At 39.4% G+C, this 19,635-nt stretch overlaps 2 pseudogenes; one reads left to right on the top strand and one right to left on the bottom strand.

Annotated features, from left to right (window-relative positions):
• LOC101653082 overlaps window positions 1–10,161 on the bottom strand; it is a 14,127-nt pseudogene extending 3,966 nt beyond the window's left edge.
• A 99-nt stretch (window positions 10,162–10,260) lies between these two features.
• Window positions 10,261–12,536, top strand: LOC101653395 (annotated as a pseudogene).
• Window positions 12,537–19,635: the final 7,099 nt, after the last annotated feature.

Consider the following 19,635-nt stretch of genomic DNA (forward strand, 5'->3'; position numbering starts at 1 on the left):
GTAAATAGTATTAGTCTATAGTTTTCTTTTCTTATATTATCCTTATCTGGTTTCAGAATCAAAATTTCAAGATTGTAATACTGAAGAAACTTACCTGCTCTTGGAGAACTTGGTAAAAAAAAACAATATCTGTAAATCCATCTGGCCCTGAATTTTAGGGCCAAAGGAGATCCTTGATTACCATTGCAGTTTCATTAATACTTGTTTATCTTTTCAAGTTTTCTATTTTTTCCTATACCACTTTTATCATTTTATATTTTTCTTTGAAGAATTTCATGTAGGTTTTCAAATTGTTTCTATCTAGTTATAATAGGAAGCCATAGTGACATATAGGGTGATGTATTTGGGCTGCTAAGTGCAAGGTGGGCAGTTCAAGCCCCTTAATTGCTCCATGGTGGAAGCACGAGGCCTTCTATTCCCATTAAGATTTACAGATCTGAAAACGATGAGGACAATGAATGTACAAATGTGCTTTGCACAATTGATGTATGTATGGATTGTGATAAGAGTTGTATGAGCCCCTAATAAAATGTTTTTTAAAAAAGAAAATAGTAATAAAAATTAAAACAGAAACAGGAGATAAACCACACACACAAAAGATTTACAGTTCTACTCTGTCCTATAGGGTTGCTATGAGTAAGAATTGACTTTGTAGCAATGGGTTTAGGTTTTTTGCTTGTTTAATTCCTAATGGTTGGGTTTCTGACAAATTGAAGGTGGCGCTTTCATAGAGAGGAAGGTTCTAAAGAAGCAGTATGCCTGTCATTTGGGGGCTACAGTGAATTTGACTAATTTTGCATTTACAGTAAAGCAATAGCTATGTGTGATTTGTTTGTAGCTTTTGACATTTGTGCCTGTATGTAGATTTTCTGGTGTAGTGGTTACACATGGTTACTGAATAGCAGATAGTTCAAAACCACCAGCAGCTCTGAGGGAGAAACAGTCTCATAAACCCACAGGGGGTCGCAGTGGGCCAGCATTTACTCAATGACAGTGAATTTATTTGGTTTGGTTTATAGGTTTTTGATTAATTATTGTTGTTTATATGAATTTTCACAGTTGTATGAGTGTGTGTGCTTATACATGTTACTTCTATATGCATTTGTTCATATAAAAACATAAAACTGGAAGAGAACATTTTTTTAAAAGGACATTGGCTAGATGATTGCGTAGTCCTTTTTCTGTATCTCTTCACACAGGTTCCTGAACTGTGAAGGAGTTATTCTATGGGTCTCTCAATATCCTTGTGTAAATATCATTTTTTCCAGTGGATGATTTGTTCTTTGTTCTTTTCCATATCTCTGAGTATTTGCATCTGTTGGTGTCAATGATTCTCTGTGTATTTTTATTTCTCCTTGAATTTCTGGGTGCCAAAGGGTGGGGGAATTCTGTATGTATATCTGTATTTTTGTGGTAGAAATATGTGCATGAGTGCTTACACATGTCAAGTTCAGACTCTCTAAGTCTGGAAGAAACATTACAACAGGAAATGCTCTAGATTCCAGCTTCCAGATGGAATTTCACTCAGAAAAATACCCCTTCCTAGGGCTTCCCAATAACTGTCAGCATTTTTTGTCTTTCTTCAAGAGGCCAAATTGAAGGATTTTGTGTTAACCTTGACCTCAAAAGTCACATCTTTAAAGAAGATTTGGCAGAACCATGAAGATCCACACCCTATATCACTCCCCTCTTGCCAAGTCTACTACTTTCCCCTAAACCATTTTATAGCTCCATAGTATCTACAGATAAGAATAGAGTAAGATATTTTAATGAAATTGATCAAGAAAGATATGGTAACAGAGGATCAGATATAGAAATGAAGGCAGAGGGGTAAAGATAAAAGGACAGAGACTAGAAAACAGGACTTGAGGGGTGGGCCAGACAGTCATAAATAAGAATAAATAAACAGATAAAGGATGGGGACAGAGAAATACACACACATGGAGGAAAAGGTACCAAAAGAAATACAAACATGTAGGGAAAGAGAGCTAGAGACAGAAACAGCTACATGAAAATGAGGTCAGAGAGACACAGAGTAGCCAAGTCAATAGACAATGACTGGAATTAGACAAGACAGAAACAGAGGTGGTGATAATAATGAGAAGGACGGTATTGCTGATGTAGACAAACAGTTTCTGAATATTTGTTATATCCAAGGCATTGTTCTAAGGACTATACATATAAAACTATTTTTTAAAACAGTAATATTGGCATATAATTCACTTAGACAATTCACTTTTTAATCACATTAAAAAGATGTACAATCATCACCACAATTTTAGAATATTTTCTTCTTTGTTGTGTTCATTCTTATTAGCTTCCTGCTTTCCACCAACCTCCCCAGCCTAAGAAGCCATCAGTCTAGTTACTGTCTCTATAGATTAACTTATCCTGGACTTCATATAGAAAAAAACCCTAAAAGAACCCAACAATAGCAAACTAAAACAGAGAAAACCTCAATTGAAAAGAAAGCAGAAAATATTTTAAAAACTAGAACAACTTTTAAATGATTCAAAAGGGAAAACAAACGATAAGATGTTGACTTTTAATCAGACTGCATCTAAATTAGTCCACTTTCCAATGCACTCTGTCTGATAGCAAGGTTACCCACATCCCTTGTAAGTGGTTAAAGGGTATTCACTGGAGGCTTAAACCACATGGGGACCCTGCAAATGGGTTTTGGGCTTTCACTGTCATCCATATAGTCTTCTTCAAACTGGGTGCTCAAAATTTAGGCTCTAACACTCTTCTCACCTCCGGTCTTGGATTTTATTTATAATCCTTGGATCATACAGGCTGCTGTGCTTCATCTGTGTGGATTTAGTGGATGCCTCACTTACATGGTTGCTTGTTTTAAGACAACCTTTTAAGATCCCAAATGCTATTCTTTCTGATAGCTGGGCATCATCTGATTTGTTCACCAATCTTTGTTATAGCATTCATATCTTCAGTGATCTCTTCATGAGGACAAGTATTGAGTAATCCATATCATAAGAACTAATTGTTCCTAGATTGGGGCTACAATTAAGTGTGAGCTCAAAATACATTTATATCTGTGGTTTATATATCTCCCTGGTTCACTTTAGGGGCTTTCCTATAATTTTGTTGTAGAACATTATATATCATCCCCATGGGGCATACAGTAATTCTACTTTCAGTATCACTGATTCAGCCAATGACATAGAATTTAAAATACTACTGGGAAAAGAAACATATACATGTATAGGACATTTTTGACTTGTTCAGATTAAAAACTTGATTATGTGCAAATGTTTCAATGATGCTTATTCACAAAGGTATAACTGGACCTGACATAAAAAGCATATAGAGTATTAAAATAACAAATATATGGTAGTCCTTTAAAAATTACTTTACTGTCAAATACTTCACATATCTTACAATTTAATTATTCAGTCATATTAAGAATAGTTGTGCAATCATCACCAAAATCCATTTCAGAACATTTTTCTTCTCGTACTCATTGGAGCTACCCATTTTCCCAATCTCCCTTACCATGCCCCTAGGTAGTTACTAATCCAGTTACTGTCTGTATAGGATTACCTATCCTGGATTTCATGTACACAAAATCATAAAAACACAAACAGAAATCAATCAAACAAATAAAACCAACAACAAAACAAAAAAACCTAAATCTGAAAGAAAGCATAAAATCTTAAAATCTGACACAACTTTAAAATGAGTCAAAAGAGAGATTAAATGATAAGCTAACTGTTGCTGTTGTTCTTAGGTGTAATTGAGTCAGTTGCAACCCATAGTGACCTTATGCACAACACAACAAAACACTGAGGGTTGTGTCATCATCACAATTGTTCCTATGCTTGAGCCCACTGTTTGCAGCCACTATGTCAGTCCATCTCCTTGAGAGTCTTCCTCTCCTATACTGCCCTTCTACTTTACTAAACATGATGTCCTTCTCCAGGGACTGATTCTTTCTAACAACATGCCCAATGTATGTAAGATGAAGTCTCACCATCCTTGCCTCTAAGGCCCCATCAACCCATGCTTCTTCCAAGACAGATTTGCTTATCTTTTTATCAGTCTATGATACTTTTAATATTCTTTTCTAGCACCACAATTCAAATGCATCAATTCTTCCTCAGTACTCTTTTTCAATATCCAACTTTCACACCCATATTAGGTAATCTAAAATACCATGGCGTGGGTCAAATGCACCTTAGTCCTCAAAGTAACATCCTTGCATTTCAGTGTTCTAAAGAGGTCTTGTGCAGCAGATTTGCCTAATGTAATGCATCTTTTGATAGCTTGACTTCTGCTTCTATGAGCATTGATTGCAGATAAAAGCAAGATGAAATCTTTGACAACTTCAATCTTTTCTCCATTTATCATGATGTTACCTACTGGTCGAGTTGTGAGGATTTTGGTCTTCACATTGAAATCCATTATCTTTATTAACAAGAGCTTCAAGTCCTTCTCATTTTCATCAAGCAAGGTTGTGTCATATGCAGATCACAAGTTGTTAATAAGCCTTGCTCCAATTCTGGTGACATATTCTCCATATAATCCAGATTTTCTGATTATTTGCTCAACATACAGATTGAATAAGTATGGTGAAAGGATAAGCTTTCCTCTTGATCCATGTGCAAGTTCTGCATGAGCACAATCACAAAAAAGAATTCCAATTTTCTTCGCATTAAATCTTAACTCCATCTTAAGAATAATCAGTTCTTACACCATGGTCCTGTTCAATACTCACCTTCATGAAATGATCACTGAAGATAAGGATGCTACAACAAAGTGTGGTGAAGAAAGTAGATGGTGGCCGGCTATCAATCAAAGTAGTGCCTGGGGTCTTAAAGTCTTGTATTCAGACAAGCAGCCATCTAAGCAAGGAGTCAACTAAGTCCACAGGGAAGAAGCACACCGGTGTGTGTGATCCAAAGATGACAATTTTAAAATTCTAATATGGTAAAGAGAAAAGAATAAGAACTAAAATTAGGACTACCCAATTTGTGGAGGGCTAAGGTGGGCGGTGGGAGCCCAAAACCCATCTGCAGAGTATCTAGTCAAACTGAACCACTGGCAGATCTGCTCTAGCCACAGGCAAGGGTCTCAAACAACCTTACTATCAGGCAAAGACCATTGTAATCTTGATTATGCTGGATAGAATTTGAGACCTGGCCAGTTGACCACCTTATAGATGCTACCTGAATTTGTTCTGGGTGCAAGTATCTCTTGCAAGTATTACTTGTTCCATAACAGAAATTACTTCCCTAGCTTTTTGAATGTTGATGGGGGTCGTTTCCTCCTTATGCATTACTTGTATTTTTGTTCTTATCCTATTATGATTTTATCCTTACCATGTTAGTGCAATATTTTTTTATTGTTTTCTTTTGGGTTTCCCAGCTGTGAAACACAAGAGGAGTGGATGCATAATTATAATAACTAATACAAAGGGTTATAGGGAATACAGGGTTGGGGGTGGGTCATAGGGAGGGAAAGGGGATTTGGAGAGTAAGTAATGAAGGCAGGAGGTGGAAGGGAGCACTAGACCTGATTGTGATTGCAAAACTCATTTAAAAGACAATTTAACTCTTTGGGGGAGTGCTCTAAAATTGATATGTAAATTATTGTACAATGCCCCTTGATACAATTGAACAATTAGCTATTGAATTGTATGTTATGTAAATTATGTGGAATAAAACTGTTGGAGGGAAAAAGGATTACCATTCTTCTCAAGTTTATCCATAGTTTGTTATGATCCACACTGTTCGATGCCTTGGAATGGTCAATAAAACACAAGGGAACATCTTTCTGCTGTTCTCTGCATTCAGCCAAGAGCCATCTGATATTAGCAATGATATCCCTTGTTCTGAGCCCTCTTCTGAATCCAGCCTGAAACTCTGGCAGTTTCCTGTCAATGTACTGCTGCAATCATTGTTGGATGATCTTCAGTAAAATTTTATTGGCATGTGATATAAGTAATATTGTTTTATAGTTTGACCATTCTGTCAGGTCACCTTTCTCTGGAATGAGTCCAAATATGGATCTCTTCCAGTCAGTTGGCCAAGCTGTCTTCCAAATTTCCTGATATAGACAAGTGTGTGCTTCCAGTGCTTCATCAACTTGTTCAAGCATTTCAATAGGTATTCCATCAATTCCTGGAGTCTTGTTCTTGGCTAATGCTTTCAGTGCAACTTAAATTACCTCCTTTAGCACCATTAGTTCTTGCTCATATGCCACCTCCTGAAATGGTGGAATGTCAACTTGTTTTGTTTCGTTTTTGGTACAGTCACTCTATATAGTCTTCCCATCTTCTTTTGGTGCTTTTGGCATCATTCAGTATTTTGCCCACCGAATCTTTCAATAGTGCAACTTGAGGTTTTGATTTTTTTCTTGAGTTCTTTCAGTTAAAGATATGCTGAGAGTGTTCTTCCCTTTTGGTTTTCTAATTCTAGGCCTTTGCACATTTCAGGATAATATTTGGCTTTGTCTTCTCAAGCTGTCCTTAGAAAATTTCTACTCAGCTCTTTGACTTCATAATTTCTTCCATTTTTTAGCGATTAAAAGCGAGCTTCAGAGTCTCTTCATTTGATTTTTTCTTTCCCATTTTTTAATGTTCTTTTGCTTTCTTCATGAATGATTTTTTTATGTCTTCCCACAGCTTATCAGGTCTTCTGTCATTAGTGTTTGATGTGTCAAATCTGTTCTTGAGATGTTCTCAAAGTTCAGGCGGGATAGACACAAGGACATATTTGACTTTTATGGATCTGTTTTCATTTTTTTTCAATTTCATCCTGAATTGGTGGTCATCCCCCGGCCTAGTTTTAGCTGTTGATATTGAACTTCTCCATTGTCTTTTCCCACATCTGTAGGTAATTTGACTTCTATGTACTCCATCTACAAAAGTACATGTGTGCAATTACCATTTGTGTTGTTGAAAAAAATGTATTTGTTATGAAAAAACAATGATTTTTGCAGTATTCTATAAAGGGATCTCCAGTTTCATTTCTGTCACCAATACCATATTTTCCAACTACTTTTCCTTCTTCTTTGCTTCTAATTTTTGAATTCAAATCACCAATAATTATCATTGCATCTTGATTGTCTGTTTGATCAATTTCTGATCAAGTCATTGGTAGAATATTTCAATTTCTTCCTCACTAGCTTTTTTAATTGGTGCATAAATATGAATAATATTTGTATTGATATTATTTTCTTGAAGCTAAATAGATATAATCCTGTAACAAACAGCACTGAACTTCAAGATACACCTTGAAATGTCCTTTTTGACAAAGAATTGTGTTACTTCCAGCATAGTAAATCATATGATTTTCTGACTCAAAATGGCTAACACCAGTCAATTTCAGCTCACTAATGCTTAGACTATTGAACTTTATCTGCTCCATTTCATTTTTGACAACTTTGAATTTTCCCAGTCATACATTGCACATTCCAACTTGCTATTATTAGCAGATCTTTGCATCTGCTTCACCTTATCTTGAGTCCTGCTTCATCAGTAAATGAAGATCGTGAAGGCTCCATTCCCACAGGTTTTACTCTATTCATGTCACCATGGGTGACTACACTCCAAAAAAATCAAATCCTCCTCAGTCACATTTTGAGTGTCCACCGACCTGAGGAGCCCATCCTTCAGCACTGTCTCCCACAATGGTCTGCTTCCATTCATTAGGTCTTCAGTATCTCTAAGCCATAAATATGGTTTACAGTGCCTCCTTCCTCTGAAGTGGGGAGTCAAATCCTTCTTAATTGTCGGTTCATAGTCTGGAAGCTCCGCTGAAACCTGTTCACTTTGGGTAACTCTGCTGGCATTTGAAATACTAGTGACATAGCAATACACAAGCCAATACACAGTACAACAAACTGACAGAAGTGGTGATTTAATCTAACTACAGCAGAGCATAAAATATGAGCACTGGTTTTGCAGAAGGCTGTGAATGACAGTGGAAGCCCAAAGGAGAGCATAGTAAATAAAATAAAATAGTTGATGTGTGCGTATGGATTGGGATAACTAATAATATGAGCCCCTAATAAAATGTTTTAAAATAAATAAATAAATAAAATAAAATAAAATAGTAATATATGGTAGTCCTAGGCCACTATTCAGTGAGCAACCTCAAAGCAAGAAATCCAAGCCAGAGCCTTAACAACCTCCAATTCCATGACTTTGGTATAGCAGTTATCTGCTTCCTCTCATACCAGGATGGTGAAGCCTTAAGTTCAAAGGAGTATTTCAGTTCCTTAAATCTGCTACAAGTGAAAATGAGGTAATGCCTAGTTCACTTAGTGGGGTATTCACATAGAATTTTTCTGATGTGGCCCAAGGAGGATGCTGTCTGCCTTGAAAGGACAGAATCTAAAGTCCCAGTAGTCTGTGGTACACAGCTTGTGTCACCAAGGGCTGGATGGAAACTGGGTCAAAAGTGTCCAATTAGGAACATCGTGCTGGGCACATTCTTCCCTTGAGTTCTATATAAGCATTTTTTTTCCAATGGCAGGTTGTTCCACATGGTTTACTCAACAATAGAAGTGTAATCGGTGTTTTTCCCAGGGCATGCATATCTCCTCTCCCCCATCATGAGTTGAATTTCCAGTAAGTTTCGTTTATCACTCTAGTAGGAGTGTCTGTTACTTTGGGGTGACCTTAGCACAATTTTATATGGTAGCAAGTGTATAATCCGCCTCGCTCCCATCTTTAAAAAATATCCCAACTAAGGTGAAGTCTCCTCTGTCAAAGTGGTTTTTAAGATACGCATGTAAATCAGGTGATGATATGTGGATCATGGGCACTAGGCCGGCTCTCTACCTCATTGCTTGGGGGACTGGATTAGAAAATTACATGACCTGAGAGCAGAAGCATGTGATTTCCTTGGTGTTTATCCTTACTGTAGTAGACCCATACAACATTTGTCCTTTTGTGATTGACTAATACATGGTAGTCTTGAGTTGCCATTTATTAGGCACTCTCAAAGCAAAAGAGCTGAACCAAAGTCCAATAACTTCCAAATCCATAACCTTGGGATAGTAGTCATCTGTTTGTTTTCTCGTACTAGGGCATTTTAATCTTAAGTCTAAGGGAATATTTCAGTTCCCTTAATCTCCCACAAGTATGTTTAAAGTAAAGTCCAGATAGTTTCATTGAGTTTCCAAATAAGATCCTTCTGGTGACACTTATGAAGGATATTGTGCACCTCAAAAGGACAGGTTCTAAGAGGACTCCTGGCAAGATGCCACTCAGGCAAGTGGGCCGTGTTGGGAGTTCCAAGGTTATCATTGAGCTTGGGGACCAAGAGACTTTGGGGACCAAGAGACTATGTGGGGGAGCCAGATCACATAATCTAGCTTTGTGGCACCCCAGAGCTCTTTGTTGACCCAGGGGTCATCCTTCCTCCATCCCCACCAGTACTTACTGTGGAGCATCGGTGATCTGCAACTTAGTGCTAGAGATACGCTAGCCAGCATTACCCGAACTACTACAGTTCCCATAACAACAGCCCCCTCCTTCTACCCACCCATGGCTCTTCTGGGGCCAGACTCCTCCTCACTGTCTGATCGTGGCTCTTTCTGCTGTGACTAGGACCCTCCCTCCACCCTCCCACAACTTGTGCAGCCGAGGCCAGTGCCCTCCTGTCATGCACTGGTCTGTCTGCTGCTTTTCTCACTGGGGATAGACCTTGCCTGCTGTCAGGGCCCAAAGCTCTAGCTGCTGGCCTGCTCCAGTCACACGGCACTCCCATCAGCCCACCCCAGCCATAAGGATCTCTTTCTTGCCCACCCCAACCCTGTGGCTCCCCTTCAGGCCCAGCCTGGCCCAGTGACACCCCCCCCCCATCAGCCTGCCCTGGCCCCATGGTCCCCCTGCTGATCTGGCCCAAACTCATGGCTCCTCCGCCAGTCAGCCTCAATGCTACAATTCCCCTGCTGACCCGGCCCTATCCTGTGAACTTCCCAGTGACAAGCCCTGGCCCCACAGTTCCTCCGCCACCCAGTCCAGTCCTGCAACCCCCATGCCAGCCAACCCTAACCCTGTGGCCTCCCTACCAGCCTAACTGGGTTCCACTAACACGTACACCCCCTCCTGCTAGCCAGCCCTAACCCCACAGCTTCCCTGCCAGCCTGGCCAGGTCCCATGACCTCCTCACCAGCCAGCAGAGGCCCCATGGTGGCCAACCCAGTCCAGAATTACAGGCCCCACCAGCTAGCCTGGACCCACAGCTCCCGTACAGGTCCAGACTGGACCTATTGATATCCTGCCAGCCCATGCTGGCCCAGACTGGTGGCTACCCTGCCAGCCCACCCAAGCCTAGCCATGTGGCCTTTTTACCTCTGGCAGCCCTAGCCCACCTTCTGTGGCTCCCCACCACCACCAACCTCCACATCACGGCAGCTTCCTGTGAGATTGCCCTGCACAGTGCTACCCTCGCTGACCCAAATCATGCTGCCTGTGTTCTGAGAGGGCCACCTGACCTGACTTCCAAATATGTAATCCTGGCTGTCTAAGGATAGAGTAAAAACGCAGTTAGATAAAGAAGTATCCTGATCCCCCAACACAGTTGGCTACAGGTAGCCCTTAGATACATGCACACTATCCTCCAAGAGAGAAAACTTAGGCCCCTGATGCCTGGAAAAATGGCATCAAGCTCCTCCAAAATGAAATGAAGACATCAACCCACATCAACAACCTCTATAGGAAATCAAGAGAAACAAAAAAGTGTCCAAGGAAGTCCTGAACCTAACAACGGTCATAGAAGAAACAGAAATTGATCTGTCATAGAAAGAAATCTTCAATATCCTGCTTATAGTTATACAGGATATGAGGGAATCAATTCAGAAAAAGGATGAAATAATAGAGAAGATAATATCCACATACCAAAGGGCAATACAAGGGCTAAGGAACAAGGCAAGAGAATCAAAGAACAAGATAAGAGACCTCACCAACAGACTAGAAGAAGCAGAGAACCATATCAGTGATCTAGAAGATAGACATGCAGATTTCAACAAATAAGAAAGGCAGTCAAACAAGACAATTACAGAAGCTGAAGAAAATGTTAGAACAATGAGTGATGCTATGAAAAAGAACAGCATTCAAATAATTGAGCTACCAGAACAAGACACAATGAAGAAATCAACAGCAAAGGGAATTCCTGGAAGAAAACTTTCACAACATAATGAATGAGAATCAGACAATCATTAAGGAAGCAGAGAGGACACCAATCAGACTGAATCCCAAAATGAATTCACCAAGGCATATAGGAGTCAAATTATCCAACTTTGAGGAAAAACAAAAACATAATTGCACCTAAAGAAAAAGAGGCAGTCACCTACAAGGGTACTCAGAAAAGAATATGCTCAGGTTTATCAGCAGATACCATGAAGAAGAGGAGAGATTAGAGCAGCAACCTCTGAAAGTTGAAAGAGAATAATGCCAACCCAAGAATCCTCTATCCTGCCAAACTATCCATCAAAATAGATGGAGAGGTAAGAGTTTTCCCAGACAAAGAAAAATTCAGAGAATACTGAATTTTTAAACAAAACCCAGCGCAACAACAACAAAAATAATCTTGCCAACTCACTTTGCACAGAAGAACAAAATTACCGAGCACAAACCGGAGACCACCACAACTCCATTCAGAAGGCAACATACTGAAGACAACCCCCAAGATAACAGTAGCCCAACGATGAAGAAGGCAAGAATAAACCCATACACACGTACACAACACACTGATAAGGAGGGAAGTCGAAAAATACCTAACAGAAAAGGTACAAAGGCACAACAAAGAATCCACAGGTGGATTTATTAATAACTCTGAGTGCCAGTGATCTAAACTCACCCATTAAAAAACAAAGGTGGCCATCACATCCTTCCTGCTTCTGTCTTGGGATTGACCTACGGCCGTCTGGGGCAAGAAGGCTGACCCAGCAGTAAACAGGCTTTCCCAGGTGCGATGCTTTAGTACATCTGTGATCAGGTCATTTGTCAAGCTTGTGAGGCCACCTGTTCAAATCCATAGTGTTGAAAGCCACTATGCCACTGCCCTTTATTCTGCTGCATCTAAACAAAATAAACTGGATCAAGTGGAAAAGGAGTTGTTGAGAGTAGCACAACTTCTGAAGGACCCCAAAGTGGCTCTTGCAATTCTGAATCCCCATGTAAAGCACTCTATTAAAGTGAAAAGCCTGAATGGCATCACCGCCAAAGAGAGGCTTTCTCCCATCACATCCAACCTGATCAATTTGTTTGCTGAAAATGGTTGCTTGAACAACATCCCGGTAGTCATTTTGGCCTTTTTTGACCATCATGAGTATCCACCATAGAGAGGTTCCTTGCACAGTCACCACTGCGTCTCCCCATAGGCAATGCCTCTCTCTCTGAATTGAAAACGGTCCTGTACAGCTTCCTAAGCCAAGGCCAGGCATTGAAATTGGAGGTGAAGACTGACCCATCAATCATGGGTGGAATAATTCGCGGGAAGTACATGGATATGTCTGCCAAGTTCAAGATTAAGAAGCTCAGCAGGGTTATGCCGGCTGTTTGATTTTCTGTCAGTGAAAATTCTTCAAAGTTGGAGCATCAATGAAATGCTTCCTGAACAGAAAAAATAAAATAAATGAAAGACAAAAGTTAGCAGATTGGATAAGAAAACATAACCCATCAGTTTGTTGTCTGCAAGAAACACAAACACATCTTAAGCTCACAGACAAAAATGGGTTGAGAATCAAAGGCTGAAAGTATACCAAGCAAACTGCAATTTAAAAAGAGCAGGAGTTGCAAGCCTAATCTCTGACAAAATTGACCTCAAGGTGCAAGTCATAACAAGAGGTAAGGAGGTAATGCTCAGGATATCAGTAGATCAAGAGACAGCGAGCATAATAAATATATATGCTCCTAACTACAGCCCTGCAAAATTAGTCACTCAAGTTCTTCAAAAGATGAAAAAAGAGATCACAGGTCCAACAATCATAGTAGGTGACTTTAATACACCACTCTGAGAAATATAGATCAATGGGAAAGGAGCCTAACAAGTAGGCTACAGAACTAAACTCTACAATTAGGCAACTCGACCTGGTAGACATATTTAGAGCTCTCCATCCAAATGCAAAAAGAATTCACATTATTTTCATGTGCACATGGCACATATTTAAAAATACACCATATACTGGGACACAGGTCCTGCTTGAGTAAATTCAAACACAGGGGTCACTCAGACTTCCTTCTATGATCATTATGCCATTAAGCTGGAAATCAATAAAAGGAAAATCAAAAGCACAACAAAAAACACTTGGAGGATGAAAGAAAATAACAAATTTCTTCAAAATGAACGGTACTTGCCCAAATTAGAGACAAAACTAGGAAGTTTTTAGAAACTATTGAGATTGAGAATACAACATATCAAAAACTATGGGATACATCAAAAGGAGTTATCAGAAGATGTTGAAAGTGATAAATGCATGTATGAAAAAGACGAGGACTTATGGTCAATACACTTTCACAAAACCTCCAACAATTGGAACAGAGTCAACAGAATAATCCCTCTAATAGCAAAAGAAATAATAAAAATCAGGGCGGAGATAAACGGGTTGGAAAACAAAACAAAAAAAAGCAAAAAATCAACACAGTACAAAGCTAGTTTTGTGAAAGGATTGGCAGAATCGACAGACAATTGGCAAACCTAACCAAAGAAAGGAAGTAGCAGACATCAATAGCCAGGATGAGGGATGAAACAGGGGAAATTATAACGGACCCCAATGAAATTAAAAGAGTAATTACACAGCATCACAAAGGTCTGTACTACAATAAATATAACTTGGAAAACATGGACAAATACTTGGAAAAACAATCCCTCCCCAGATTATCCCACATAGATGTCAAGAACCTGAACAGACCCATAGCAAAAGAGGAAATAGATAAGGTTACCAAGGAACTACTAACTGAAAAATCTACCAAGCTTTCAGGGTTGACACCAATTCTACACAAGTTCTCCCAGAACGTAGAAAAAGATGTCAAACTTCCAAACTCATTCTAGGAAGCTAGTATTACACTGATACCCAAAGTGGGCAAGGATCCCACAAGAGTAGAGAACGACAGACTAATATCTAATGAACATCTATGGAAAAATCCATAAAATTTTGGTCAATAGAATACAAAAGTATATAAAACTAATAATTCATCATGACTAAGTGGTATTTATTCCTGGGATGCAAGGATGATTCAACATCCAATAGTCTACTAGCGTTAGCCATCACATTGACAAGAAAAAGGACAAGAACCACATGATAATATCAATAGATGCAGAAAAAGTATTTGGTAACATTCAACACCACTCCTAATTAAAATACTCAAGAAGATAGGATTGGAAGGAAATTACCTGAATATAATAGAAGCCATATATGAAAACCAACATCCAATGTTATACTCAATTTAGAAAAGATGAAAACAATCCTACTGAAAAAGGGGAACAGACAAGGATACCCCTTGTCCCCACTTTTATTCAACATCGTTCTGGAGGTCCTAGCTAATAACATAAGGCAATGGAAGGATATAAAAGTTACTCATCTTGGGAAAGAAGAAATGAAATTATTGTTATTTGCAGATGACATGGTTTTATATACTGAAAACCTGAAAAGCTCCACATTGGGAGTGCCGGAAACCACAGGAACTTCGTGGAGTGGCAAGATACAAGATCAACAAATAGAATTCATTTGGATTGCTATATACATCAGTTATGATCACAGATATGGAGATTGAGAAGTTAGTTCCCTTCACAATAGCCAAGCATAAATTGAGGTATCTAGGGATATAACCACAGGAACTTCGTGGAGAGGCAAGATACAAGATCAACAAATAGAATTCATTTGGATTGCTATATACATCAGTTATGATCACAGATATGGAGATTGAGAAGTTAGTTCCCTTCACAATAGCCAAGCATAAATTGAGGTATCTAGGAATATACCTAACCAAAAAATTCCAAAAGATCTGTACGCGGAAAACTAAAGAATATTATTACAAGAAACCAAAAGTTACTTTACAAATGGAAGAATATCCCATGCTTGTGGATCAAGACTCAATATTGTAAAGATGTCAATCCTACCCAAGGCACTTTATAAATTCAATGCAATCCCAATACAAATACCAGCATCTTTTTTCAAAGATATGGAAAAGCTGAGTACCGACTTCATATGGAAAGAGAAGAAGCTCAGAATTAGCAAAGAACTCCACAAGAAGAAGAATGAAGTTGGAGGGCTTGCATTACCTGACTTTAAAACCTATTATACAGCCACATTTGTCAAAACAGCATAGTACTGGAAAGGAACAGAAAACCCAGAAATAAAATCAGCAGGATACAGGCAACTGATCTTTGATAAGGGCCCAAAAAGCATCAAATGAGAAGTGGACACCCTCTTTAACAAATGGTGCTGGAAGAACTGGATATCTATCTGCAGAAAAATGAAGCAAGACCCTTAACCTCACTCCATACATAAGAAAAAAAATTCAAGGTGGATCACGGACCTTGAGGTAAAACCTTATACTATTAGGATCAATGAGAAAATTGGGACAACCCTAAGAACCTTGGCACGGGGAATACATGGGCTACCAGAAATAGGGAATGATACATACACAGAGGAATCTAAAATAGACAAATGGGACATACTACAGATACCATACCTGTATTCATCAAAAGGCTTCATCAAAAGAGTAATAAGAGAGCCTGCAGACTGGGTAAAGATATATAGGAATGACATATCAGACAAAGGGCTTATTACTAAAGTCTACAAAACTCTCCAAGCCTACGATAAGAACAAAAGGCCTGAACAGAAGATCCACAAGTGAGTAAACCCAAATGACAAATAAAACACATAAGAAAATGTTCCCGATCATTAGCCATCCAGGAAATGCAAATTAAGACAACTATGAGATACCCCTCAATACCCTCAAAGATAGCCCGATTCAAAAAATCTGAAAGCAACAAATGTTGAAGGGGGTGAGATGGGAACTCTCATCCACTGCTGGTGGTCTTGCAGATATGTATAGCCACCGTGGAAAGTGATTTGGCAATACCTAATATAAATGCAAATAGAGCTACCTTACGACCCAGCAATCCCCGTACTGGGTATATACCCAGAAGTAAGAAACAAACCACAACCAAACATCTGCACTCCAATGTTCATAGTGGCACATTTCACAATCACAAAGAATTGGAAACAACCTAAATCTCCAACAATAGGCAAATGGATTTAAAAACTCTGGTATATGCACACAATGGAGTATTAAGCATCCCTAAAAAGCAGCGATGAAAACATGAAACATTGTCTTGTGGAAAAAGTTGGAGGAAATTATGCTGAGTGAAGTTAGCCAAGGGCAAAAGGACAAATACAACATGCGTCCACTGAAGTAAGTTCAAACAGCACAACAGGTATAGAGGAAAATGAACATATTGTATAGTGTCCGAGCTAAGGCAGGGGTCAGACCAAACCCAAGAATGTATATGGCATCAAAAATAAAAAATTTGAAGGTGCAGATAGCACCAGGGCTGAAAGACATCTTTTCTTCTTCTCTCGTGCCTTTAAGGCCCACAGAGAGAGGAGGGAAGAAAAAAGAAGGCAGTGGGGAAGGAAAGCATTAATGCACCCATGGGGAGGGTATTGTTTATGTCTTCAGAGGAAAGAGAGAGAGATAGAGCAGACCTCATTCCGGTGCACCAATTCTTGAGTGCAATGTACCTGCACGGAGCAGCCCATTAACAGAGAAGATGGCAAACCCGGCACTAGCTGGAGTTATGACGTCCCCCTCCCTAGATGGCAGTGATACAGAGGACAGTACTGAAGATACAATCCCGGGAGAGTGGCCAGTCTGTCCCGTTCACACGGGAACAAACTAAGAGGGAAAGAGAGAGAGAATAGACCTCAGTCTAGCACACCAAGTCCTGAGGGCGATGTTCCTGCTCAGAGCAACTTGTTCACAGAGAGGACTGCAGAGTTGGCCCCAGCTCGAGACATGACATCCCCTCTGTAGATCACAGTGCTATTGTGGTCAGCACTGAAGATACAGTGTGGCCAGTGCAGCTGGTCTGACCTCCTCACAAGTGAGCAAACCAAGAGGGGAATACAACAGATCAACAATTGGAACAAAACCACAAAGTCCCTGAGGAATCCCGAAAGTAGACTTATGACTCAAGACGGGGGTGGAGGGAGGGGAAGGGGGGCATACTTGGCACTTCATCTGAACTGGTCGAGGGATATTCACAAAGGTCAGATGTTAGACCTGTAGCTATTTATATGGGGTTTTTTTACCTTCTTGATGTCTAGCTATATAAGATAGACAGGACAAGCAATCTCAAGGAAACAGCAATGGGACCAATGGTTCCATAGTGGGGGGGAGGCGGCGAGCATGGGAAAGGAGGAGATGGAGGGAGGGGAGCGGTGAGCCAATATGTCAAGGACAGGGGAATAGCAAGGGATCTAAAATCAACAGCGATGAGGATATAGTAGTGTCCTTGGTGATGTTTGATCAATGGAGAGGAATTACTGAGAGGTAAACAATGGGTGAACATGATCGTGGGGCAGGAGGAAAGAAAAAAGAGATAGAGGAAACAATGAGGAAGGAAAATCATATATATGTATATAGGTATAAATATAGATATGTATATATGTAAAGACATAAATATATAAAGATGAGTGTATTTATCTATGTATGTGTATTTATGTAAATATAATAAGGAAGCAGATTAACTTTGGACCTCTACTTAAATCCTACCTCAGTACAAGAATGGTTTGTTCTAATAATGTGGCAACCCATGATACTCACCTCCCTAACATGATTGCTGAAGACAAAATGGGTACATAAACAAATGTGGTGAAGAAAGTTGATGGTGCCCACCTATTAAGAGATATAGCGTCAGGGGTCTTAAAGGCTTGAAGCTAAACAAGCGACCGTCTAGCAGGGAGGCAACAAAGCCCACATAGAAGAAGGCCGCCGCCTGTGTGATCATGAGGTGTCAATGGAAAAAGGTATCAGAAGTTCAAAACCAAGCAATCAAAATGACATCAGGGAACATAGGCAAAGTGGAGGCCCAAAACCCACTGGTAAGATAACTGGACAGTCCCTCACAGAAGGGCCATACGGAAGGGACAATATATTCAGGATGCAATAGAGCACTGATAAAGCACATAACTATCCTCTAGTTCTTTAAAATTTCCTCCTCCCATTATTATGGCCTTAGTTTACCTCACTAATCTTGCTACAGTTGCATATGTACATTGGTACAATCAAGATCTTTTGATGCATGAAATCCAAGGTAGATAAACCCCTCAGAAATAGTAAGGAGAATAATGATTCCCCTAGGATATGGGAAGGGGGGGAGCTGATGGCAATGACTGTATAACCCCACTTGAGGGAAATGAACATCAGAATTTTAGGTGAATGGATACATTGGATAGTGTAAGTTATGGCAAAACAATAATAATAATAATAATAAATAATATATTAAGGGTTCAGGAGGGTGGTAGGGTGGGGGAGAGATAGAATAAGGGGGAGCTTGAGGAGCTCAAGAAGAAAGAACATGCATTGAAACTGATAATGGCAGCAATTGTAAAACTATGCTTGAGCTAATGGAAATATGGATTGTCATAATATCTGTGAGTGCTCCCAATAAATTTTTTTTAAAAGGAAAGAACAAACAGCCATAATATCATCATCATGCATAATAAAATTAACATTAATTCCTTTTTAAAAAAGGGTCTAAAGTCTCAGTTGTCAATAGCACTAGACCTGAGCCACCAAGGGCTGGATAGAAACTAGGTGTATTAGGAGCATACATATATTAATTCTTTTAATGCTCATAATAATGTTATAAAGCAGCTACTGTTATCAACCCTATTGTGCAGATGAGGACATTGAGGTACAGTAGCATAACTAGGATTGGAATCCACACAGTTTAGTACCATAGATTGTATTCTTGACTACTCTTACTCTTATGAGTGACAGAGCAATGGAGATAAAATAGGTGAAAAAGATGAGACAGAGATGAAGATCAAAGGTAGGTACATGAGTGGCCCAATAAGATATGGTGATTAAAAACAGAAAATAGATAACAGAAAAACGATGAGAGAGAATCAAACAGAAAAGGGGACAAGGAGACCAACATAGGCATGTGTGACAGAAACAGAAAAAGACACAAAGAATAAAAATATTGGTGATGGTCGAAGGAGATGAAGACACTAAAATTAAAACAGAAAAAGATGAGAATATAGAAAGATAGATAGAAATGAATGCGGGAGGGGTTATGGAGCATTAGAACTGATTGTGATGATGTATGTGATGACTCTTAAAAAGCGATTTAACTATGGAAGTATATGATATGTGAATATTATATCAAGAAAACTACTAAATAAAAAGAAAAGAAACCAAACTTGACAGCAAGGGGAACAGAGCAACAAAGTCCCCAGGGAATACCAAAAATAGACTTTGGGGCCAGGTCTTGGCACTCCATCAGACTGGACAGGAAAAAACTCCTAAAGGCCAACAAACAGTCCTTGAACTAGCCACAAGCTTTTCTTTTTGGTTGGTGTTATTGTTTTGTTGTATATTGTTGCTTGGTTTTGCTCTGTCTTGTTTTTGTGCATGTTATTATCTCC

Source organism: Echinops telfairi, unplaced genomic scaffold (assembly GCF_000313985.2).
Source record: "Echinops telfairi isolate 266 unplaced genomic scaffold, ASM31398v2 ScPeMD7_19;HRSCAF=73, whole genome shotgun sequence".
Classification (NCBI taxonomy): domain Eukaryota; kingdom Metazoa; phylum Chordata; class Mammalia; order Afrosoricida; family Tenrecidae; genus Echinops; species Echinops telfairi.